Genomic DNA, 18,119 nt, shown 5'->3' on the forward strand with positions numbered 1-18,119 from the left:
ATGGTTTATTTTTCATTAGTTGACTTTCAATCATTTAAAATACCATAAAAAAAAAACCACTTTTCACATATTGAATTTTCGGGTGCTATCATTACTGGTAAGTAGAATTTTTATAATTATAGAAATTAACTATTATTCAAGTATTTTCTACATTATGTTTTCCATTCTAAAATATACATCAATCAAAAATCTCTAGCTATATTTTAAAGATTTAAAATATAATGGTTTCCCATTTCAGTTTAGCACAGTTGTACCCATGTAATGTTTTTCATAAAGTTTCCCTTCATTAATTTTAACATAAATTTTATTAATATTCTTCAATTAAAACAATTATATTGTTTATCAAACAGATTTACAATATTTTCTATATCAAAACAAATATATATATATATTTGGTTGCACCATTTTTGAAATCCTATTTTTACTGCAACGGTTAGATTTTTTTATTTGCCTAATTCATGGTGTACATGCTGTGGTTCTCCATTTGCTGTTGAAATAAACATCCCAGCATGCACTCTCACAGGTTTGCTTTTATTATATTTAAACATGTTGTCCATGCTTGCTGGGAGGTGTATTTAAAATGCCGAAGGAAACCATGGACTAGGTAATGGTTAGGCAACCTTTGTCTCACCAACTTCTGTGTAACTAAACTACCCAGCATGCACTGCCACAGTGTTGGCATCACTATAATAAAAAAAAAGTTTAAAGGCATGCAGTATGCTGTGGTTCCATAACTCATTTAGACACATGCTGTGTTATCCTGGCCTTATCCTTATGAAATAACTGTTTTTAACACAATGAGATAAATTCTAATTTATGTATAAACTGTAAAAATGCAAAACAGTGATAGGTATTAATTAAATTATTAATGTTTTCTTGTGCATGTAACATACTAAATATTATGATTGGTTAATAACAATCTTACATTGTTACACCTCATTTCTCAAACAAGCAATACCCCCTTCCCTTAAATTTGATTATTTTTTTAAATTATAAAGAATTTATTAGCACACAAATGTCAATATAGTATAGTAGACACTAACTCTAAATTGATGTAACTGTAATGGTCTGCATGCAGGCTCAATCTAGCAGCAGCGATAGCGATGTTCGTCACCGCGCATCGCTATCGCAGAGGGGGCTACACACGAGTGATATGTGCAGAAAATCTAATCAATCTAGTCAGATTGATTAGATTTTAGCCATGGATCTCTCCATGAGTACCCCCCTTAATATTGCTCTCTAAATTGTATACAATTTCAAAGTGCATATCAACTATTCTAAACATTTGCTAACTTTTCTGCATTGCTAATATATTTACTCAATTTTTTTAAATTAGTTTACTGTTCTGACCTCCCAATCATCATCTGCAAGCCAAAGAAGATTTTTTCTCCTTATTACTTTCCAGGTAATATGCATTTTAAAACAATTTGATGTAGATAATTTGTCTTCTATTTATGTACCTTAATCATCTGTTCTAATGTAATAGTTTAATCTTGACATTGTTAATTATATTTTTTTTTCACCTAAACTAGTTATCTTGTTTGCCCTTCCAATCAACTGCAATCCGCTGATTAGGACTCCTCATTATTTGGTTTTGCGGTAACTATACCTATTGAAACAGTTTTTATCATTTTTATATTTAGCCTGTTTACGTACTTTAATCAGCTCTTAACAAAACATATTACATACATTAAATAATATTTTTAATTTATTTCTTACATAATCTTGTTAACTGTTATGACCTTTGAAATGTCTGATATCCATATCTTCATTTTTAGATTCATTCCTTTTTTTTTATTTAATTATAATTCTAAACTAAATTGTACTTCTAACATGAATCCTGGAATCATGTACCTTTAAAAATATTAACATATCTAAAATGAACATATTTGCTTTACCTATACACTAATATATATATTACTACACAGGACCATATCTCTAACTTTGGAAATGCCTAGTATGGATCCACTCTCTATTGTTAATATTACATAACAATAAAATATTATTCAACTGAATATATTTATTTGAAAAAATATCATATTTAACTATATTGTTATGACAGCAATATATTTAACATTTTCCTATTGAATTATTTTAAACAATAACCAAAATCAAATGTTCGTAATTTTTATCCATCATTAATATAAACACTGTCAGATTAGGATGGCAATAGTATTTCCACATCTTCTTCAGAAACTGTGTATATTTACCAAAATATAGTACAATAATAAAATTATACAATACTAATAAAACTGTGTAATATCTCTCAATGTTTGGGTATTAAAGTTGACAGATTTTTACCCTTAATGTAAACTAAAAAAAAATTACTCTTAGATTAACAAATATGAAAAAAAATTTTTTTTTTGTTTTTATATTATTATATAGAAAACACGTAAAAAAAATTCCTTTTTTAAATTTTTTTATTGAATCATCATTGTTTGTGCACACAGTGTATGACTATTTTTTTTTCAATACAGGAAAAGAAACTTGATCCACAATGAATCCACAACAAAGAATATGAAAACCATCTTGATCCTACATAACATAATCTGATGCGGTGATATTATTCTTATTAATCTTTATTATAGAAACATATACAATATATTTTTTTCAAGATTTATTTATAAATCTATTACCAGTTATAATATGTTAACCTGTTCAAAGTTCACCCTTTAGAAAATAAAAGTTTTATTCATTGAAAATACTATGTTAGCTTATTGTTTTTATTATTATTCCTCATACTTACAGCACCCTAAAACTTAAATGACGCAATATGTGGGAAATACATACGCGTGTATGTCTTTGAGGGAAACATGGGAAATGATGATAGCGTCAATTGGCTAGATGGTTTACGCCATCAAAGAACCATATATATTTGCTAATCTGATCCCATCCTTACCTTCATAATTTTAATTTCCAATTCCAATTTTTTATATATCAATATTAAAAATTTACTATTTTGCGAGTTTGGAAGCAAATTTGTGTAATGTGTACATTAAACACACAAATATGTTCCGATTGGTAATCTATTCAAATATTATTGCAAATACAATTAGAATATATAAATAGTGGGAGCGCAGAATGAATCCAATATATTATTTTATTTAAAATATTAATATGTCATCCACATAAAAATGCAGTACATGAACTAGCCTAAGAAAAAACAATTGATATTATATAAATGTAAACGAGACTGCCATATCTCCTGAACAAATATGAATAAAAATCCTTTAATAAACCCTAGTTAGGGCTGCATTAATGCTTCATGAAAATCAGCCGTGCGTCCACGAGCTGAAATGATTGTAAAAAGGAGACTGCTAAAAAGTGCCTCTGTTATAAGTCACTGTCCTCCTTATACACAATAGAATCTCATTGGTAGAGAGTGTCCCAGTACTGGACTTGCGGACAACCGTGCTGTAGTATTATGTGGCAAATGGATAGTGATGGTCAAATTCTATTTGTGGTATATCACCTGATGTAGAAGCCTCTCCGTCAAAGGCGCTGTACTGAGCCGGGTTTGCTGGGGCTCTGTGCAGTGAACGTACAGCTGGTCTCGTCACCGGTGTACCATCCAGATGAACACGGTAGTTTAATTCTGCTGAAGGATGCTGTACCAGTCTGGATATGCAACAGTGTAAAAATACTGGAGCAGCAGATTCTCCGTCCGCTGGTGGAAAAATCTGTATTAATTGCGGCTACGGTCCACTGGATGCATGCGGGTCACAGGGTGTTAAGAGAATATAGCAGTCCAAATGAGGTACTTCAAAGGAGTACCTTAACGCGTTTCTCGTCCCACAACGCTGGCCGTTTCATCAGAAGGAAATGAATTTTATTTCATTTCAAAGGTACTCCTTTGAAGGACCTCATTTGGACTGCTATATTCTCCTGACACCCTGTGAGCCGCATGCATCGAGTGGACCGTAGCCGCAATTAATACGGATTTTTACACCAGCGGACGGAGAATCTGCTGCTCCAGTATTTTTACACTGTTGCATATCCAGACTGGTACAGCATCCTTCAGCAGAATTAAACTACCGTGTTCATCTGGATGGTACACCGGTGACGAGACCAGCTGTACGTTCACTGCACAGAGCCCCAGCAAACCCGGCTCAGTACAGCGCCTTTGACGGAGAGGCTTCTACATCAGGTGATATACCACAAATAGAATTTGACCATCACTATCCATTTGCCACAGAATACTACAGCACGGTTGTCCGCAAGTCCAGTACTGGGACACTCTCTACCAATGAGATTCTATTGTGTATAAGGAGGACAGTGACTTATAACAGAGGCACTTTTTAGCAGTCTCCTTTTTACAATCATTTCAGCTCGTGGACGCACGGCTGATTTTCATGAAGCATTAATGCAGCCCTAACTAGGGTTTATTAAAGGTTTTTTATTCATATTTGTTCAGGAGATATGGCAGTCTCGTTTACATTTATATAATATCAATTGTTTTTTCTGAGGCTAGTTCATGTACTGCATTTTTATGTGGATGACATATTAATATTTTAAATAAAACAATATATTGGATTCATTCTGCGCTCCCACTCTTTCTTTTTTCACACTCACTTTGATCCATTGTTGGGGCAGCCCGCCCACAACTGGTGAGCAGCCGCCTGAATCCAACTACATATAGTGTGTGTATTTTAGAGCGCAAATCTTTTGTATATATTTTTTGAATATATAAATGCATTGTTAAGCAAATGCAAATTATTAACAATACAAAACTTGCAATAATTTTTTTGGGATATTATTAGAATATAAATTATATATATATGCATGAACAATCACTGTAATATGGAATATGTGTCTGTACATATATTTTCTCTATTTTTATCTTGAACATATTAGTATGTGAACCCCACCAACATGAACAAACCAAAACAAAACAAAATAAATTTAGAACATTTTCAGGAATGCACGACTTGAAGTATCTCAGAAAGTATATTCCTATTATCGATTTGTCTTTTCAAACAGGACACATGGATGACTCTGTATCCCTCTGTCTTCAGTTCCTTCACCCTGGCTCGCAAGACCGTTTGTGACATATCTAAAAATGAAGTAAAACAGGTAAGTTCTTGAAAGTTAATTTCCATACTTTTGTCCACCTTATCTTTAACTGTAGTCTTCATTTTAAAAGAAATGCAAGGTTTAAAGGTAACAACCCTAATTATAATAAAATATTACAATATATATTTCTCATTGTGACTCTAGATCAGTAGTGCACCGAAGATTTTTCCATCATTTGTATTAGCAATGGTTAAGTTAAAGATATACAAGCACTATAGTAATGGGTTCCATCATAAATTATGTTTCACGGCACAGACAAAATTATCATGTCCAAACAACCCCAAAATATTGCAAAAATCACCATTCAATGGAAGCACTACTGACTAATAAAATACATTCTGAAAGAATGCATTTCTTGGACAAAGCAATGCCGTATGTCTGAGTTTAATTTATTAGTCTGCGGTGCCGATGTTTGATGTATGTATATATATATATATATATATATATATATATATATATATATAGTGTCAGTTTGTACTGTGCTCCAAACAATAAATACAATATGCTGCAGTGACCTCCTCGTCAGCTTGGCATAAGATGACTATGTAGATGAAAGGTAATCGGCTGCACTCACACTGCCGTATTCAATGATGCAAAAAGTGTCCCTTTATTGCCTACATGTTTTGTTAAAAATCCCCTTCTTCAGGGACAGATTTCTGTCCAAATAACTTGAAAATATCTACATATATTTAAAAGTTTATTATATCCTGTTTAACACTCTTCTTCCTTATGTCTTTACTCTTTTTTTATTTGTTTTCCTTTTATATTTCAGGCAACTTTGTCTACATGTGTGTTTCCAGAGCTCTGGTCCTCTACATAAAACAAAGATATTTGTATGCTACATGCCAGCATTTTGCTTATACTCCACTCTTGTGATGTCTAAACTTGTAGCCTATAACACTCTGCTAAGACTGTATCCAAAGTAAATCAAATGATGTTTTTTTTTTGAAAAATTTACAAACCATACACAAAATTACAATAGAAAATCAATGTAGGATTAACTTAGTTTCCTATTGAGTTTGGTGATTCAAACTCACAATTTGAATAAGAAGCCTATGGCTAAAACTAATTAAAAATAATAAATGTTAGTGTTATATGTAGGATTTTTTAAGTGCAGGATGATGATCGTTGAGTAGGGCACATTTGTTATCTTGAGGAAACACATTTTTTATGTTACGTTTTTCAAAAAAAGCATAGCACATATGTCTCACCATATTTAGTTATCTGATAATGCAATCTATATACATTTATTAATTACCTTTAATATTTAAGCTTCATCCTCATCGTTAGCTTCCTGTCTCTTCCAATGTTGAATTTGAATATTTGCACGCTCTAATCTGACTCGAAGATCCATATTCTCATCATAGCTTGAGCTAGGTCGATAAGCCAATTGCAATCTTGAATGCACTTCTGATGCTACAGCTATGCTTCTCAAATTTGTGTTTTCAGGGCTGTATTCAGAGGGTACAGGTGCAGCGGTGGATTTATACTTTCCTGTTGCAGCGGTGGATTCTGAGGGTCCTGAGTCAGCGGTGGATTCTGAGGCAATTTGTCCAGTAGTGGATTCTGAGTGTCCTGGTTTTGGCTTCAATAAATAGGGCCCTGGTGCAGTGGTGGATACATTGAGGCCTCTATAAGCAGTGGATACATAGTCTCCATGTAAGTTGTTGTATACATAGGGTCCTGATAAAGTGGAGGATACATAGGGTCCTGTAAAAGTAGTGGATACATAGGGTCTTGATGCAGGGATGGATACATAGGGTTCTGCTAAAATTGAGGATACATAGTGTCCTGTTACAGTCGTGGATACAGAGGGTTCTGTTGCAGTGGTGGATACATAGGGTCCTGCTGAAGTGGAGGATACATAGGGTCCTGTAAAAGTAGTGGATACATAGGGTCTTGATGCAGGGATGGATACATAGGGTTCTGCTAAAATTGAGGATACATAGTGTCCTGTTATAGTCGTGGATACAGAGGGTTCTGTTGCAGTGGTGGATACATAGGGTCCTGCTGAAGTGGAGGATACATAGGGTCCTGTAAAAGTAGTGGATACATAGGGTCTTGATGCAGGGATGGATACATAGGGTTCTGCTAAAGTTGAGGATACATAGTGTCCTGTTACAGTCGTGCATACATAGGGTTCTGTTGCAGTGGTGGATACATAGGGTCTTGGTGCAGGGATGGATGCATAGGGTCCTGCAAAAGTGGAGGATACACAGGGTCCTGTTTCACGTATGGATACATAGGGTCCTGATAATGTCGAGGATACATAGGGTCCTGTTAAAGTAGTGGATACATAGGGTCTTGGTGCAGGGATGGATACATAGGGTTCTGATAATGTCGAGGATACATAGGGTCCTGTTAAAGTAGTGGATAGATAGGGTCCTGCTGCAGTGGTGGATACATAGGGTCCTGGTAAAGTGTAGGATGCATATGGTCCTGTTAAAGTGGTGGAAACATTGGTACTTGCTGCAGCAGTGGATACAGAGTATACTGGTAAAGTGGTGGATACATAGGTTACTGTTGCAGTGGTGGATACATAGGGTCCTGGTAAAGTGGTGGATACATCTGTTCCTGCTGCAGGGGTGGATACAGATTCTCCTGGTAAAGTGGTGTATAGATAGGTTCCAGGTGCAGCGCTCGTTGCATACTCTCTGTGTGTAGAGCTTGTTACATAGTCTCCACGTGTACAGCTGGATACAAAGGTTCCTGCTGTAGCATTGGATATACAAGAAGGATTATCTGATCTGGACATTCTTTGTCTTTCTTCTGTCAACAGTTGCATGAAAGTGGAAATCATGCGTGTGATGGTAATAGTCTCATACTGCCATGCTAGCATTTGATTTATACTGTGCTGCATCTGTTGGTAGTTGATTGCTGCCACATTCTGTGATGATCGTAAAAATTTGCAAGAGTGACAAGTGCTTGATTCTGTTGTCTTTGTGTTGTGTTGAGAATCTGTATATTATTATTCAGCTGATTTATTTGATGTTCAATTTTTTTCATTTCTTCATTTCTATTCCTCTCAATTAGCTGCATGGTTTCCTTTAAAGAATCCTGTTGGCTAATGGTTTGTGATCTGCTAACGTCACATTCTGTGTGTATAAAAAGTTCTAGGTACAGTTAATACATCAATTTACAGACAATTTATTAAGTATAGTTAGAAGAACCAAAAAATCAAGTTATAAAAAAACCAGTATCTATTAATGATAGTGGATCTCATTAAAATCTATGTTTTATACATTAAAAAAATTTACCTTGATTTGTAGAGTCCAGGAATTGGTCTTGAAGACCATGGTCAATTACACTAGAATGTGCAATCTCTGCATTCAATTCCACCTGGTTGGTATCTTCTGTATCAATATTACTTTTCTGGCTGTGCAATACAGGCTCCTCATTAATGTTATCCTGTGTCTGTGTGGCAGTCACCATGTTGCTTTCTATGGCTTAAAACATAATAGATAAATACCATTAATCTTAAACATAGTTTTTAACCATATTGAATATCAATGATAGTACATTTTAATTATATTGATCAAAATAAATACCTTTATCTAACATTAAAGGGTTTAGCATGGTTGAATTTTCTTCCTCCATGAAAGGATCATCCATTGTTGATTGTTCTTGCCTCATGGATGTTTCATTTACCGTGGAAGTCTCTACCGTAGTGGAACTTTGAACCACAGAAGAATATTCTTGCATCATTGATGTTTGGTCCGCCGTGGAATGATCATCCACTCTTGCCGAATGTTTCAGCATTGATGGTTCGGCCACAAAGGAAGTATCATCCACTGTCGAAGTATGTTGCAGCATTGATGGTTGGTCCAACATGGTAGCATGGTCCGCTGTTGCATCATGATGCAGCATTGATGGTTCGTCCACCATGGAAGGATTGTCCAATGTTAAAATATGTGGCATCACTGATGGTTCATCCGCAGTTGGAGGAAAATTGTCTGTCATAACTGTTTTTGTTTCAGAAAAAGAAACTTTCCTTGAAATTGTTGTAAAGGAACCTGAAATAAATAATAGGTATATTTAACATTGCATACATATAAATACATAATATTTGATAGACATTACAATATTTCTAGCATTATAAAACTGTGTAAAGCATACCTCAAAAATGTATTTACTTATATTTTTTTACTAATATTTTTTAATACATATAATATTTTATTATATTTATTATTATTATTTTATTACAACAGAAAAAAAGCCTTTTTGGCTCAATAATATAGCTTCTAATCCAATTTTTGATTTATTTCTACAACATAGGGTAAAACATTATAGCTAGCACAATATTATTTTACAGTAGGAGGGCATGTTTATAAAATTAGAATAAGATGCTAGATAGCATGTGTGTATGTTTTTAGGTTCAACGCTAACTCAGGAAAGTAGGTAGCAATTTACAACACACTGTGGAAATATTTGACTAAAAATCTGTAAAAAAAAAAGGTGAGTCTAATACAAAGCTCTAACACTTATCTGTGTGGCCGGTAAGGGGGTGACAGTTAAAAATCATTACTGGTCGGCCTTGCGTGGATGAATAGTGACAAGACATAAGTGTATGGAGAAGGGTTGTCGGTACTTAGTTATATAGTAAAAAATTTCAACATGGGTTTTTAATTCTGTTTTTGTTCTCACATTCCTCGTTAAGTGATGTGTTGTGTAAGGTGCCTAGCTCAGCTACCGCTGTATTATTTGCAGGTTCCCATTCCCAATTGTTGTCCAAGTTGATCCTTAAATAGGAAGAAAAATAACTAATTAAATTAAGAAGGTTGGACTCAGGTCTACTTATTTCTCATGTCAATCTAATGACCATGTCTACATAATAAATGTTGACTTTTAGTAGCCCAATCAATGTTTATCTACCTAATGACCTCCTACATGAAAAAATTAAGTTCGGATATCTTACATATATAACATAGTGAGGGTTGCCTGTAGTCCACACATTTACAGCATTTAGAAGAGTAGCATCAGCAGCAGGATTGGGCTGACAAAGAATGGCATAATTCTCCTTTGCGCCTGCAATTTTACCCATTGGCGGCAGCAGCGTTCGTAGAATGTCCTTTATAAGTGTAATTATTGATAATCAATTACAAAGTAATCAGTTAACTTTTGGTATATCTCGTTGATAAAACGAGAGACATAAGTAAGAGATTTTAATTTAATTAATTTATTTTGATTATACTAGCATTTACTTAGCAATTAACTATTTTTTTCAGCTAATAATTATATATGTATTTAAAAAAAAAAATTACATTGATTTTTAATTATGACCAAAGTATTTATTTTGGCTCAATAGAACAAAGAAATTAACAGTATATGTTTTCATATGCACTATATTTTGAAATATCTTACATAAACTATTTATTATCTAACTCACGATATAACATCATACAATATTGCAAACATTATTTACTGTTTAGTTGTAACGTTTTTACTTTTGTTTTAAATTTTTTACCAGACTGTTGCTCTTCCAAATTCTTCTGCTTTTTCTTATGTGTTTTCTTTTGATTTTTTTCTTGAGCAACCTTAAGTTCTTTAGCAAATATAAAAAATAAAATAAAAATATTACAGTTACTAAACATTTTAATATCACACACACACACACACACACACACACACACACACACACACACATTGAGTAAACCTTATCCTAAATGATGGGTTCAGGTACTAATTTGGATATACAATTTGAAAGTATTTGTACTAACTGCATATCATAATGAGATCGCATGGCGATGGTGTCCAAATTGAAGCACAGAGTGCATTTATGTTTAATATACACATTATACACAAACCCGTAAGGTCATTTTATACAATTTTTTAACATACTTTGTGCATTAAACAAAGTGTGTGTATATTTACACAATTAATTTGTTTCATATACACATTATACAAACAGCCTGAAGGTCAATTTATGTAATTTTCTTTATAATGTTGTGTATTAAAATAATTATTTTCACATTTGCCATCATAAAACAAATTTTTCACTATCTTACTCTCCCATTAAAATATATGTGTAAACATTTTTTATTTTATTGATTGATATTGGGCTATGGCATACTCCACCTATGTTTGTGTGTATATAGATATAGACACACACACATCTGGTGGATTGATATTTTTCATGGACAATACGCTAATATATCTATCTATCTATCTATCTATCTATCTATCTATCTATCTAGATATAGTTATATACATATTTATAGTTTGTAAAATAGTTACCCTGGGAACCAGTGGGTGGCCTCTCGTCATCTTGTACCATTCTAAAGTGCTCTTCTAGTTTTTTCTCCCAAACCTTTTGGAGTTTTCTTCTACACTTTATTTTATGATTTGTCTTCCTCTTACAGTCACGTAGTCTCTTTTTGCAGCTTTCAGGAGTTCGATGTATATCTCGAGCTGTAGACACAGATTTTGCTATTTCTTCCCAAGTATTATTTTTAAATTTCTGGTGTACATTAAAAGCTTCGGGACCAAATAGCTGACATGTATGATGAATAACTTGGTCAATGAGGGTGTCTGTTTCATCATCTGTGAACTTTGGGGCCCTGTGGATGCTTCCTTCATCAGGAGATTCATATTCATCATGAGAAGCATCACTGTGACTCTTCTGACTGTGAGATGTTTCAGCTTCATCTTGAGTAAGTGAGGTTCGTTTTCTGCTACCACCCTCTGCCATTTTTTAAAACTAAGACAATCTAAATAAAGACAAAGATTTACTAAATAATTCTATATATATGTTCTATAATTTTTTTCTATTAATCATTTATTAATTAAGAATTATGTTTTCAATTTATCTGGAGCCATGCACTGATACTTAGATGCCAAATAATTCACTAGCCTTGAAACATCCATCGATGGTAGTAAACCATCTGTTTCTCCCCATCAATGTTAAAATTATTCAAACCTGATATAGACCTTGAAAAAGGGACAGCATAGTCCAGAAACGCGTTGGTTTGCCATGCTGTGCCTTATTCCATAATCAAGACGGACAATCTCTGCATGCTTTGGGTAACATTTGTGATTCTAAACTCTGGAGCCTACTGCTTTCTCAACACCTGCGGCTCACACCAAATATAAGGGTACGATCACTTTCCTGCCTTCATTGTGAATCACAACGTGTTTGAGATTTTTTTTTTTCATATTTTTTTTCTTTTATGAAATATTTTACATTATACATTATACATATCAGCGGATTGGTTGCCATGGACAACTTCTCCACTGGCTCACTTTAACACACTTTTCAATGCTTCATGAATAGATCACTATGGGAGAGACGTCATGAGATCTCTGCCATAGCAGCGACGTACAGACACTAGAGGTCAGTAATGACCTCTAGTATCTGTCACTGGAGACGGCTACAGCGGACGCCCACACAGTCCACGGCGTCTGCTGCAGACGGGGAGCGGGCAGGCGGCGGTGACTGCGGACACAGGACGCAGCGCACTGGGCGTATGCACTGCTTGAATGCACAAATAACCGCTCATGGCAATACCAAATCAATATCAGCAGCATAACTATTTCTCAAGTAACAGTGTTTTAAGTGGGATGGCCATGGGTGTGTTCAGCTGCGATGTGAAAAGTGTGAGTGGACAAATATGGTCACTAAAGGGTCTATTCATACAGAAAACGAAAACATAATTGATACTTATCACTACACATCGCATTGCTTTGATGCGATGTATAGCTGTGATAAGTAGCAATTAATGTATACTTACCCTTAAGACGATGCGCTGCGGTGTCTAGGGCTATTGCGGTGAGGTCTGCTCCAGCGGTCCTTCCCAGCGATGCGCGGGGTACAGCGGAGGGTCACTTTGCGCATGCGCAGGGTGTTTACCTCCCGTCAGCCCGCAGTAGTTGCTGTGAGGTCGGGGGGCAGAGCCAGCGCGAGGTGCAGAGCAGTGATCGGGGAAGCATTGAGCTTCCCTGATGTCTCCGCACTACAGTTCAGGTTACGGCGTCCTGAGATGGCGAACCTGGACTCCATGGAGAAGCGGAAAGCAGAGCTTTCCACACCTTCATGAATCGCACTCACCATTCAAAGGTATGGTGATGCGATTCAGGCACAGAGCGGGGGTAACGCTGGAGAAGTCAGAGACTTCTACACGTTAACCCGCTCTGTGAATTGCAGTAGGCAGAGAAAAGCCCTGTTTACCGCCAAAAAAAGGTCTTTTCAATGCTACATGAATAGACCCCTAACTGTGCTATGGGAGACCATATATGGTTTCAGTCATAGATGGCCATCCTAGCTTCCATGAAAGACCCGCTGACCAATCAAAGATCAGGGGTGGTGAGTCACGGGTGCTGTGGTCTAAACTACGATCGTTATAAAAAAAAAATATATATATATATATATATATATATATATATTTTTAGAACATACATAAATATTGGTTTAGGCTGAGATAGTGATGTACAGAAAACATAGGTTCTCCACCATCGCTGGGAAAAGTATTCTACATCGGTCATAAACCTTGAATTAATTTGATTCATAGATGAACGATAGTCATCCCTAGTGTATTTATCTATGTGGGATAGCACAAATGTATGTTGTGACAATAATCCTTCCTCACATCCAAGACACAGTTGCCACACCCTGCAGGGCTCTGCAATGTGATAAGGGTTGGGTGACATAGCTGTGTATCTGTGCAGTGATGCTAGATGTCTTTAGCATGATGAACAGGCAGCCAAGCATGGAGTTTAATCGGCGCCATTTTGTAATTGGGAACGTACTGTCAGTCACTCTGACTGCAAAACGGCAATAAAACACAGCTATGTTATCACAAAACCAGATAAGTTTACAAAGCCAGATAAAACTGTTCCAGTAACTGTAGTACGATTGGTTGTAATGGATGCAGGGCCGAGGTGTGGTATGGTTAGCAGAGGGTATCTTTAAGATGGATGTAACACATTAATGTAGATTGCTGCATTTGACTGTCAGAAGGAGTTAATCTAAAAAAACCAAGCAGCTAGTGATAGTGAACTCGGTATTATGTAGATCTTGAGGAGGAAACATTTATAAAGAGTGTGTGTGTTTTGTATTTGTCTGAAACGACCTATATTTTCTTCTAACTGTGAAGAATAGAATTAGATGAAAGTTTGAAATTTACCTTAACAGGAAATACAATTATCTTATTGTAAAAAATCAATAGAATACAGCATACCCGGTTTAGTGGTCTCTGGCGCAGTGGGTAAATACAGATTACTTACGCTGACACTCATGAGCGCTGTTCTCAAAATGGCGCCTAAGCAAGGGTCGATCTTGGCTTTTATAATCAATGTGAAACAAACCATCCTACTGCCTAATATTCTAAGTTTCTCATTGGTTCAGCTGTGTGGTAAGATAATGCATCATCTGACATATATCATATCCAACCAATTGGATATCGGAAGCTGAATAATGGGTTTGGTTTGAGGGGGTAGGGCGTTGGACTTTTTAATTATTGGCATGAGTTATTTTTTTTTGGGGGGGGAAATATAATCCTTTTGAAAAGTTTAAGGACTAGTGTTAGCTTAACATAAAGCATCCAGCAAGGTCTCATGAATGCCAGGGTGACAAGGGCTGTCATGAATGGCTGTCAAGAGACACACACACACACACACACACACATACACACACACACACACACACACACACACACACACAGACAGACACACACACTCACTCCCACACACTCACTCCCACACACTCACTCCCACACACTCACTACTTGTCCAACCCATGCTGCCAGGCAGGGATAGCTTGAAGACCTTGGGGCTGTCAGGGATGTGAGAGGGCAGCCTGGGACATGTAGTGCCATGCCTTGTGGGGGAGGACTAGGAGCGTCCCGTTTAGCGGCTAGCCATGGGCGTCTCATCAGTGAAGGCTTGCAGCTGTGCCTTGATGAGGGCGCCCTGTCATCGCGGGGTGCAGGACACACACACACACACACACACACACACTCACTCCCACACACTCACTCCCACACACTCACTACTTGTCCAACCCATGCTGCCAGGCAGGGATAGCTTGAAGACCTTGGGGCTGTCAGGGATGTGAGAGGGCAGCCTGGGACATGTAGTGCCATGCCTTGTGGGGGAGGACTAGGAGCGTCCCGTTTAGCGGCTAGCCATGGGCGTCTCATCAGTGAAGGCTTGCAGCTGTGCCTTGATGAGGGCGCCCTGTCATCGCGGGGTGCAGGACACACACACACACACACACACACACACACACACACACACACACACACTCACTCCCACACACTCACTCCCACACACTCACTACTTGTCCAACCCATGCTGCCAGGCAGGGATAGCTTGAAGACCTTGGGGCTGTCAGGGATGTGAGAGGGCAGCCTGGGACATGTAGTGCCATGCCTTGTGGGGGAGGACTAGGAGCGTCCCGTTTAGCGGCTAGCCATGGGCGTCTCATCAGTGAAGGCTTGCAGCTGTGCCTTGATGAGGGCGCCCTGTCATCGCGGGGTGCAGGACACACACACACACACACACACACACACTCACTCCCACACACTCACTCCCACACACTCACTACTTGTCCAACCCATGCTGCCAGGCAGGGATAGCTTGAAGACCTTGGGGCTGTCAGGGATGTGAGAGGGCAGCCTGGGACATGTAGTGCCATGCCTTGTGGGGGAGGACTAGGAGCGTCCCGTTTAGCGGCTAGCCATGGGCGTCTCATCAGTGAAGGCTTGCAGCTGTGCCTTGATGAGGGCGCCCTGTCATCGCGGGGTGCAGGACACACACACACACACACACACACACACACACACACACACACACACTCACTCCCACACACTCACTCCCACACACTCACTACTTGTCCAACCCATGCTGCCAGGCAGGGATAGCTTGAAGACCTTGGGGCTGTCAGGGATGTGAGAGGGCAGCCTGGGACATGTAGTGCCATGCCTTGTGGGGGAGGACTAGGAGCGTCCCGTTTAGCGGCTAGCCATGGGCGTCTCATCAGTGAAGGCTTGCAGCTGTGCCTTGATGAGGGCGCCCTGTCATCGCGGGGTGCAGGACACACACACACACACACACACACACACACACACACACTCACTCCCACACACTCACTCCCACACACTCACTACTTGTCCAACCCATGCTGCCAGGCAGGGATAGCTTGAAGACCTTGGGGCTGTCAGGGATGTGAGAGGGCAGCCTGGGACATGTAGTGCCATGCCTTGTGGGGGAGGACTAGGAGCGTCCCGTTTAGCGGCTAGCCATGGGCGTCTCATCAGTGAAGGCTTGCAGCTGTGCCTTGATGAGGGCGCCCTGTCATCGCGGGGTGCAGGACACACACACACACACACACACACACACACACACTCACTCCCACACACTCACTCCCACACACTCACTACTTGTCCAACCCATGCTGCCAGGCAGGGATAGCTTGAAGACCTTGGGGCTGTCAGGGATGTGAGAGGGCAGCCTGGGACATGTAGTGCCATGCCTTGTGGGGGAGGACTAGGAGCGTCCCGTTTAGCGGCTAGCCATGGGCGTCTCATCAGTGAAGGCTTGCAGCTGTGCCTTGATGAGGGCGCCCTGTCATCGCGGGGTGCAGGACACACACACACACACACACACACACACTCACTCCCACACACTCACTCCCACACACTCACTACTTGTCCAACCCATGCTGCCAGGCAGGGATAGCTTGAAGACCTTGGGGCTGTCAGGGATGTGAGAGGGCAGCCTGGGACATGTAGTGCCATGCCTTGTGGGGGAGGACTAGGAGCGTCCCGTTTAGCGGCTAGCCATGGGCGTCTCATCAGTGAAGGCTTGCAGCTGTGCCTTGATGAGGGCGCCCTGTCATCGCGGGGTGCAGGACACACACACACACACACACACACACACACTCACTCCCACACACTCACTCCCACACACTCACTACTTGTCCAACCCATGCTGCCAGGCAGGGATAGCTTGAAGACCTTGGGGCTGTCAGGGATGTGAGAGGGCAGCCTGGGACATGTAGTGCCATGCCTTGTGGGGGAGGACTAGGAGCGTCCCGTTTAGCGGCTAGCCATGGGCGTCTCATCAGTGAAGGCTTGCAGCTGTGCCTTGATGAGGGCGCCCTGTCATCGCGGGGTGCAGGACACACACACACACACACACACACACACACACACACACACTCACTCCCACACACTCACTCCCACACACTCACTACTTGTCCAACCCATGCTGCCAGGCAGGGATAGCTTGAAGACCTTGGGGCTGTCAGGGATGTGAGAGGGCAGCCTGGGACATGTAGTGCCATGCCTTGTGGGGGAGGACTAGGAGCGTCCCGTTTAGCGGCTAGCCATGGGCGTCTCATCAGTGAAGGCTTGCAGCTGTGCCTTGATGAGGGCGCCCTGTCATCGCGGGGTGCAGGACACACACACACACACACACACACACACACACACACACTCACTCCCACACACTCACTCCCACACACTCACTACTTGTCCAACCCATGCTGCCAGGCAGGGATAGCTTGAAGACCTTGGGGCTGTCAGGGATGTGAGAGGGCAGCCTGGGACATGTAGTGCCATGCCTTGTGGGGGAGGACTAGGAGCGTCCCGTTTAGCGGCTAGCCATGGGCGTCTCATCAGTGAAGGCTTGCAGCTGTGCCTTGATGAGGGCGCCCTGTCATCGCGGGGTGCAGGACACACACACACACACACACACACACACACTCACTCCCACACACTCACTCCCACACACTCACTACTTGTCCAACCCATGCTGCCAGGCAGGGATAGCTTGAAGACCTTGGGGCTGTCAGGGATGTGAGAGGGCAGCCTGGGACATGTAGTGCCATGCCTTGTGGGGGAGGACTAGGAGCGTCCCGTTTAGCGGCTAGCCATGGGCGTCTCATCAGTGAAGGCTTGCAGCTGTGCCTTGATGAGGGCGCCCTGTCATCGCGGGGTGCAGGACACACACACACACACACACACACACACACTCACTCCCACACACTCACTCCCACACACTCACTACTTGTCCAACCCATGCTGCCAGGCAGGGATAGCTTGAAGACC

At 39.8% G+C, this 18,119-nt stretch overlaps 1 long non-coding RNA gene across 1 annotated transcript; it reads left to right on the top strand.

The window, feature by feature from the left end:
• Positions 1–1,273: 1,273 nt before the first annotated feature.
• Positions 1,274–6,612, top strand: LOC135050341 (uncharacterized). Its single transcript, XR_010241603.1, has 6 exons — positions 1,274–1,405; positions 1,533–1,599; positions 2,478–2,557; positions 4,981–5,073; positions 5,846–5,995; positions 6,523–6,612. It is a non-coding gene; the product is annotated as an uncharacterized LOC135050341 (long non-coding RNA).
• The last annotated feature ends 11,507 nt before the right edge of the window (positions 6,613–18,119 follow it).

This window comes from Pseudophryne corroboree, chromosome 2, assembly GCF_028390025.1.
Source record: "Pseudophryne corroboree isolate aPseCor3 chromosome 2, aPseCor3.hap2, whole genome shotgun sequence".
Taxonomy (NCBI): domain Eukaryota; kingdom Metazoa; phylum Chordata; class Amphibia; order Anura; family Myobatrachidae; genus Pseudophryne; species Pseudophryne corroboree.